A 9,270-nucleotide genomic window follows, 5' to 3' on the forward strand; every position below is an offset into this window, starting at 1 on the left:
TACAATTCTACAAATGATTACTTTTATGTACACGGATCAGGGCACTATGGATCAGGGAACTCCTTAAAGATAGTAAGAGACCCCTGAGAAACTATTCTATACAACAATACAGAGCAGAAAGTCTAATTTTGATTTAGGCATTGCAGTGACTTTTTTGCTAAATGATAATATATTTGATATGTTTTTTGGGTGCATTAAGCTGTTTTTAACATTTATTCATAATACTTATTCAGTACAAAGATTTATAATCCCAGCACTTGGGAGGCAGAGGCAGGTGGATCTCTTTGAGTTTGAGGCCAGCCTGGTCTATAAAACAAGTTTAGGACAGCTAAGGCTACAAAGAGAAACCTTGTCTGGAAAAAAATTCAGGTTGATATTTCCAATATTTTTAAAATATGTATTTGTTTGATTGTTACTTTTTTTTTTTTATGTGTATGGGTGTTTTATGTCTGCGCACTACATGGTACCTGGTGCCCTGGGAAGTCAGAAGAGGTTATTGTTCCACTGAAACTAGAAATGCAGACAGTTGTGAGCCACTACGTGGGTGTGGGAAATGAACCTGGGTCCTCTAGAAAAGCAGCCAGTGCTCTTTATCATTCAGCCATCTCTCCAGCCCTCTCCCTTCTTTCCTCCAAAAAGCTAATACGTAAAGCATACACGAAACAGAAAAGGCTAACAACCCACAGAGAGACTGGCTAATAATAGAAACAGGGAATGTAGTCATCATGCAAATTCTAATAGCTAAGCCATTGGAGCGATGGAAAAAGTTCAATAGTTACAATAAATAAAAATAAAATATGTGTTAGCAGGCTAGCAAAAACACCAAGTACCCAAACTTCTTTAGAAGTAACTTAGTAAAAATCTACAAAAATTCTATAGCTATCCTTAATTCAGCAATTTCACTTCTCGGTGTCTACTGTTAATTGGAAATAGATAAATCAGAATGCAATATGCAAGACGAAACAACACAGCATATTAGCGTGTGTGCTTGCATGTCTGTGTAAAGAATATATCCATTTGGTGGCAACTGTGTAGCCGGTCCACAAAAGGATACAAACAAGGTGGTTTTAGCGGTTGCCTTTTGCAAGGGAACCTGACTGGAAAAGGAAGGAGCCTTCTTCACACACTCTTTGTACCCTTTGAAGGTTTCCCTTCTGCAGATGCTATCTATCTTTTTAAAGTACTGAAGTCAGCTACATCTAGGATTTCTGCTTCACCGATAGTTCTACTACATCAAATACAACCAAATACAAGTAAGTCATGAAACATCGTGGTTTAAAAATAATAACCAGCAATTACTAAAAATTTCACATTCTGTATTATCCAGGAAAACCTCCACTATTACACTGTCAGATATCTGCAACAAGAAAGCATTAGTAGTAATCATTTTTGAAAATGTGTAGTTATGTAATCGTTGGCCTCAAGCAATAAGTACCTCAACCTCCAGTCCCCGTTCCCCCAACTGAGCTATTGGATGAAGTTTACAGTACATATTTTTTAAAAGTAAAATTAGTAACTACAAATGCTGTTTCAGTTTAATCTGCGCAAACATATTTATCCACAGCTCAAGAACAGTGTTTTGTTATTGTCCACTGCTACTGGAGAAGAGTAAGTTTTGAGCCACTGGTGGATTGTGTTTTCATGCTTTTTTGGTTCTTTTGGTTGCCCTTGATGCCACATAAGGTATGTCACAACATTTGAATAATGTCTTTCCTTTTCTAGACAGGGTTTCTCTTTGTGTAGCCTTGTCTGTCCTGGAACTCACTCTGTAGACCAGGCTGGCCTCGGACTCACAGGGATCTGCCTGCCTCTGTCTCCCGAGTGCTGGGATTAAAGGCGTGTGTCACTAGTCCTTGTCCTATACTTTGTTTCTACATGATAAACTGCTCTATATTGTATTGATAGACAGAAGTAGGCATTTCAAGGTAGTTTATAATAGAATGAAGTTTCTGGTCCACAGAGTAAGTAATTTCTGGACATTTTGTAGCAATATTTGTTCATCTGGGTCTGAGGAAAGACCAAGTTGTTGGGACCTCATCAAAGCACCATGAGACTAGGCTATGCACTCCTCAATGTACATGCCAATTCCAAACATGGAAGGAGATGCATTTACACTTGAACCCATGGAATTCACTCAGAATCCAAGGCGGATGGAAGTTTCTGTGTGTATGTTCATTTGCAGATGGTTCTGATGACAGTGACGACAAAAAGTATCCACTCTCGCTCTGAGGCAGAAGAATCCCACCAATAATATCAAACATAGTAAGGTAAATATCCCCAAAAGAAACCACACTTGATACTTGTAGATTGGTTCATCATCAAAAGTGGAACAAGGGCATTAGTTTCATGCATGCTCATTTTATAAAACTGCCAGTGTTCCATGGCCATCTCTGTATACATAACAATAGTTTTCCCAAAGAAGAAAACCTATGAAGAGCCAAAATAATTCCAGCTACCATGGCATCTATCTCAGCACAAATACTATACAAAATGCTCTAATGTTCTTAATTTCCTTTTCAGTAAACTTCTGAGTGCATTTTTTTAAATAGAGAGAACAATAATCCACAGGACACATTTCTGACAAAGGCAACTCCTTTGGTATTTTAATGGCATCACAAACTACTTTTTGAAGCCAGTAAAGAGTTGTGTGAAATGTTGAAGAGCCAAAGTTTTCTCCTGGCAATGGTGAAGCATAGGCTTTGAACTTTTTCAAACCTACTTTATTTGGGATTATGTAATGCTTATACCTCCCTTCCAATGAACCTACCCTAGATAGGAGACAAAAGAGGTTTCTCTCTAGGAATGTCTTGAAGTGTAGCAACGAAAAGCCAAATGATGGGAAGCAAGAACAAAGCCAAAAAGCCAAGCCTCTGGTTTGGGTCATGTATAATAGGATGTTTCAGTTGGCAAAGACCATGTCCCTGCAAGAGGCAGGTCCTCTTCTAGTGGACAAACATCATGCATTCTCTCACAAGTCTGTTTTCAGCAGACAAACACCACACACCCTCACATAAGTCTGTTTCACATCCCACACCTGGGATCAAAACAAAAACATATTTAGATCTACTACAGTGAAGGAAAAGGGTGTGTTAAATTGAACCCCACGTAAAGGACAAATGGTTTAGTGTAACTAAGAGCATCCTGTCTTAGACAGGTGCTCACTGTATTTTCCAGGTTCCTTCCATCACTCCCTTTTATTTTTATTGGAGATAACAGTAACCATAGGACTCAGCCATAATGCAGCAACTCTTATTCATGCTTCCACATAATCACTGATGCAGTGATGACCCAAAGTATAGTCTAGTTTCGCAAAGGTGTGTGTCTGACAGGCATGCTTCTCCATGACATCCATCCACATTGTATAATTTGGATAGAAACCCTGAAGAGGCCACTCCACACTGCTGCATGCGATAGGCAACAGGAGTTTGTGTAGACACTCAGAAAGGAGGCGTTGTGTACTTTCATGAAGTTCATGAAGAGAAGTTTATTATTTGACTTCCTGGGTGAAACATTAGTCTTCCATCAAAGAAGTCACTGGCAACCAGCACACTTTAGGTGCCTTGGCCACTCTCATCCTCCGCTCTTGTGTCTTTGGGCCATTGCACCAAGCACGAGCACTTAAAACAACAGCATAGAAGACAGAGGTGTCCAGAAGTATCTCGGGGCAGCCACTGGCCGTTTCTCTTCTGTATTGCTTTTCGGGGTGAGGAGGCCTAGGGCCCTGAAATTTTAGTGTGGTTTCCATATACTACAGTGGGGTGGAACTTTTCTCATTACACAATGTTTCATTTATGTTCTAGTATTTTTTCTTAAAATCTACTTTGTTCTTCTTTGTTTATTTAAAAAAGTACTTTATTCCTTAATAATTTTATATGTGTATATAATGTATTACTCTCACAAGCATCCATATATCCCTCTTTTATATCACTCCTACTCCATCTGGACCCCTTCCTCCCAGCATGTCTTTCTCCTATTTCCATGTTTGTCTAGCTTTGTTGTGGTTGTTTTTTGCAGATCTTCCCCTTCTCTTTTACTTTTAATTTATTATATATTTTTAATCTAAAATATGTTTTCAAGGAGCATATATTGGCTACGTCTTTTAATCCATTCTTGAAACTGCTGCCTCTTGGATAGCTTGTTTAATAGCATAGATGTTATTGTTTTAGAGATATGATCTCTGCCTGAAGCCCAAGCTGTCCTGTTTTAGCTTCCCAAGTGCTGCGATTCTAGGCATGTGCCACCACACCCAGCTTCAATGTCATTACTGGTGTAGTTAGATTCATGTCTGTCTTTTTCTTGTTTTCGATATGTACCAAGTCTGTCTCCTTTATTCCTGTATTATTCCTCTACTGATATTTTTACTTTAATTATAATTTAAATGCAACACTTTAGTTTTTAAGACTTCTTTATACTTCTGTTTTCTTATTGCTGCTATAGGCTTAGCACATTCACACTATCAAAATCATTTTTGGATATTTATTAAATTATTTACAGTAAAGTACAAATGATAGTCCTATATTGAACAATATCTCCTATGACTACAGATATAAAAAATATAGTTATACTGACAAATATCTATCTTTTGGACAATAAGAAAAGGCTACATACTGTATGGTTCTAATTATATAACACTGTAAAAAAAAAAAAAAAGGTAAAACTAGATACCACAAAAATGTCCATGGTTGCTAAGTGTTAGGAAAGAAGAATGAGTGAACCATAGAATGCAGAGGGGTTTTGAGAGCTATTGTGAATGGTGCTGTAATAACGGACATTTGTCACACAGAGTAAATTCTAATGTAGGCTGTGAGCGAGCTATGCGTCCACGCAGGCTCATCAGCTGTCCTAAGTGTTCTGCTCTGATGAAGGGTATGGGTAATGGGGGGGGCGTATATGGAAGGGAGCAGGGAATGTTTGAGAGTCATCTTTACTTTGTGTGCCATTCTTCTGTGACCCAAAACTGCTCTGAATGAAGCCAATTAAAATGTATTTTATCAAGGTTGCAGGTAGCAAAATTTGGCATAGTATGTGTGTGACCAGGCATTGGTCCCCAGCACTGAAAGAAGGTTGTTAAGTGCATTTCTTCCACATTTTATGAATGAATAAATGTCTGAGAAGGTATTGTAGCTATTGTGCATTCAGGTTCTTTTGGTTTTTTGGTTTGTTTTGGTTTGGTTTGGTTTGGTTGTTTGTTTGCTTGTTTGTCTGTTTGTTTTTTGAGACCGAGTCTCTCTGTTGCCTTCCTTGGCTGCCCAGAACTTGCTATGTAGACCAGGTTGGCCTTGAAATCTGACTGTCTCTGTCTTCCAAGTGCTGAGATTGAAGGTCTGTGTCATCATGCCTAGCCAGGTTCTTTTCATTTTGGTAGGAGTTGGTAGGTTAAATTTGGACCTGGTTATGTATACTGAGATGTCTCCATCCAAATCCAATGTCTTATTCCAAGCCTATGTCTTTCTCCATTATACCATTCTTATATAGGATCAAGTTAGGAACTATTGACTTCTCCCAAAACTATTGTTCCAATCCCAACAACTGAATGTAAGATTTAGTAAGCAGCCTAATTTTTTCAGTTATCATAGCTTCCTTCCTTTCCCCTACCTTTAAAGGTCCCTTTGTTACTATATTTGAGGACTCCTTCAGATCCAAATCTTGCTAAAAAGTCACCTTTCCCCTTGACCCCCAAAGTCACAATACCTGGGGGGTGGGGATAACTGCTCCTCTCCCACCCCTTGCTAGAAGTCAATCAGCACCTGCCTTCTACTCATCTCCCAGGATGAAGCTCAGAAGACGTTTTGACATCACACTTGGAAAGTTTCCTGACTCGGGATCAAGGGGATTAGATGAAGAAAGAAGACAAGCTAATGATTAAAGTGGGAGTCCGGGATACTGTTTCTTTGCTGCTATTCCTAGCAGTACTGTACTAGCATGTGATTGGCCCAATTTAACACTTGCCTTTCTATCTGTGAAGAGAGGAAAACCAATCTGTCTGGGCTCAGGAATTACTTGGAGGAAAGTGTTTCGGTTGATACCATAAGGGTGACTGACCAAAAAAGTCTGGGAATTTTTATAAATAAAAGAACCAGGATTCTGCTTGTAAACACCCTGCCACTTCACAGCATCATTTCTTTCTCTTTTTTTAGCCATAATTTTTTAAGGAACAGGTTTTTTTTTAATCGTTGTGTAAATACAAGCCTGGCTGGAGATGGGAGGAGAAGACGTTATAAGGGATTTGTAAGGTATACTTCTTCCTTAAAGTCTTTATACCCTGACTTAAGAGAAAAAAACAGTCACTGGGGAGGAGGTAGTACAGAAACAGACTAGTGACCATCCTAGCAACTCAGAGTGTACAATCCTTTTCATCAGGAGTGAGGCTGAGTTTTTTTTTTTTTTTTTTAATGAGAGGAATTACTGTGTGGCTAATAAACTGTGAAAACTGAGGACACTAGCTAGGCATGGTAGCACAAGCTTGTAAAGCCAGCACTTAAGAAGCAGAGGAAGCAGGGCTGTGAGTTCAAGGCCAGCCTGAGCAATATAAAATCTCTCTTTTTAAAAAGCGAGAATACTGAATAGCTTCCTCAAGAATAAAAGACAAAAGCTTGGTTTTCAAACACCCCTTTGATAGGTTGTTGTTTGAAAGAATGCCTCTGCTAAGTCAGGTGTGGGAGCACAGGCCTGAAAAATCCCAGCACTTGGGAAATTAAGGCAGGGCAAGAGAATTACAATTTGAGGCCAACCTGAGCTACATAGTGAGATCTTGTCAAAAGAAGAAAAGGAGAAAAAAAGAAAGAAAGAGAGAAAACATCAAAAGAGAAAAGAGCTGTTCTCAAGCCTCCTGGGATCTGTTCTTTAAAGACGTTAGCAGATTCCAGAAGCCTTATTTCCTTGACCTTCATTTCTATCACCAGTGTTGCTGCCTGTGTTAGAAAGAAATAGGACTCCGCTCCTTGGACAGTGTGCTGCATCTCAGCTGCCCTACAAGTTTAGATTGACCTTTCATCTAGTTAAGGCCCAGGAGTGGTTTGACTCCATCAAGGAAAAGTGATGAGAGATGTGCCTTACTCTCGGTGGGGCACTACATATCAAATTAGTAAAATAAAATTAGTAAAAAAAAAAAAAAGTAAAATAGGGATAGGGACCGCCTTCTAGTCCTAAATGTCCTGCTTTCCTGATGAACAATAATTTCATGTGATTTATTTGTTTGTACCCCAAACTAAAGAGCAAATATCATGGGAGTGATGATCCTGTCCTTTTTCATTCTCTACATTTAGTTTATAGATGGACAGGTTCATTACTTAACACATTACTTAAACTAGACTAGATTCTGGCAGGGTGTAGATGCAAAGTAGCAAATAAGTGAGGAATGACAGTGAAAAATAAATTTAGGTCTTTGTTGGGAAATGTGGAACCTTGTAGTAATTGCAGTGAGAAAGTGAGGGTGGGAATAGAACACCAACAATTGTTGAGCATGTCCTGAGTGCCTAGTACTTACTTTAACATGTATGAGTTAATTTCGCCTTCATGATTTCAGAGATGAGTACTATGATGATACATTCTATAGAAATAAAGAAGAATTGAGACTAAAGAGAATAGTTAAACATGCTCATGATGGCTCTCATGTGACCATCTTCCACTGGTTTTGCGTGTTTCTGAACAGCTTATGAGAAGTCATAGTGGTTGACACTGTTCCGGCGTACTTTGTCAAGTCTATGTGGATAGCGTTAGAAGATAGTTTCCCTCTGGAGGATTTATTTAGCTCAGTGTTGCTTTCCTGTAATACAACACCCAGTGTGTTCAGGCTGGGCAGTGCTGGCCCACGCCTGTAATCCCAGCACTCAGGGAGGCAGAGGCAGGTGGATCTCTGTGAGTTTGAGGCCAGCCTGGTCTACAGAGTGAGTCCCAGGACAGCCAAAGTTACACAGAGAAACCCCATCTTGAAAAAACAAGAAAGGAAGGAAGGAAAGAAGAAATCCAGTATGTTCAGATATTTCCTCCTTGAGTAACTTAAGGGCGAGGGATATTAATCAAAGACAATGTTTATATTCTGGCCAGTACCACTGCTATGAGAAAGAGTTCCTTATCTCTCAGGATATTAAGTTAGGAGTTTCATGTCTCTGCCGTCATCTGGGGAAATGTGACAAGCTACCTTGTTGGCATGCGAGTCCTATTAAGAAATCTCATCATCTTTACAACTCTTCTCTGTCACAAGGTGGAATGTAATAGAATTGCACCAGAAGCTCTTTCGCCCTGGAATTCACATACTTTTCCCATGGTGGTGTTGCTTCAGGGGTTTGGTGCTGCATCTGACGGCGCTCTACCCTGAGCTTTCCCTCGAACCTATGGGCCACTAGACCTGACACTAGTTTTGAACTCTGGGCAACGGGTGATCTCTTCTCTGAGAACAAGTTAAGGTGTCTGATATTTTTCCTGTCTAGTCATGCTTCTTTGTGGGGCTATGGTTCTTGTGAGAGTCGGGATTTTGCCAGGTGGAGTTATATGAAAGGGAAGAATCCCCAGAGGATACAACTGGAACCCCTTAGACACTTCAGAAATAAACAGCTAGCTTTAGCAGTTTGAGGGGTGCTGACCAAAGCGTACATTAAAAAACACTTAGAAGGCTTTGTTCATCTGTTCTGGGCCACCTGAGTAGTAGGATTGCAAGGTTATGTTTTCCCCACTGATTTCGAAGCCTTAAATTAGTCGGGCAAAGCAGTTTCAGGAACTCTTTCCGATCTCAGGTGTTCCAAGCATCCCCATTGTTCATTTAGGTCCCTTCCTCTGATTGTTTACAATCTCTTTTTCTCTCCAGTGATGCTGAGGTGGTAGACAATCCATTCTCTTTGTTCACTATAGCTAGAGAAACAGCTGCCATCCCGGGGCTGGAGAGAGAGGAAACAGGAGACCGTGGAGAAACGAGGCCATTTGCATTTATCATGTTCCCTAAGGACTGTTCCAGCAGACGGCCTGGTGATTTGTTTAGAATTTTCATCACAATGATTGCATGCCACCCTCCCAACAGCCCTCTGAGGACACCACCGAGGCCTGAAGAGATTAAGTGAGTGGGCCAACATTACACACAGTTAGAGCAGCCCTGTGGTAGAATTCCTTTCTCTACCCTGGATGTTGGCAATTCAGAGGGGAGTTCCAAGGAGGTGGAGGACAAGAGCCTAAAGGACAAATTCTTTGCCTCTGACAAAATCTGGCCATGCTGTCCAGAAGACAGAAACCCAGGGACGAAGAGCAAGATGAACCAATTCTCTTCCATGCCATGCTTCC

At 40.1% G+C, this 9,270-nt stretch overlaps 1 pseudogene; it reads right to left on the bottom strand.

Moving 5' to 3' along the window:
- Positions 1–1,554: 1,554 nt before the first annotated feature.
- Positions 1,555–3,745, bottom strand: LOC127185417 (arylsulfatase K-like; annotated as a pseudogene).
- Between the last annotated feature and the right edge of the window lie 5,525 nt (positions 3,746–9,270).

The sequence above is a fragment of the Acomys russatus genome, chromosome X, assembly GCF_903995435.1.
Source record: "Acomys russatus chromosome X, mAcoRus1.1, whole genome shotgun sequence".
Classification (NCBI taxonomy): Eukaryota; Metazoa; Chordata; class Mammalia; order Rodentia; family Muridae; genus Acomys; species Acomys russatus.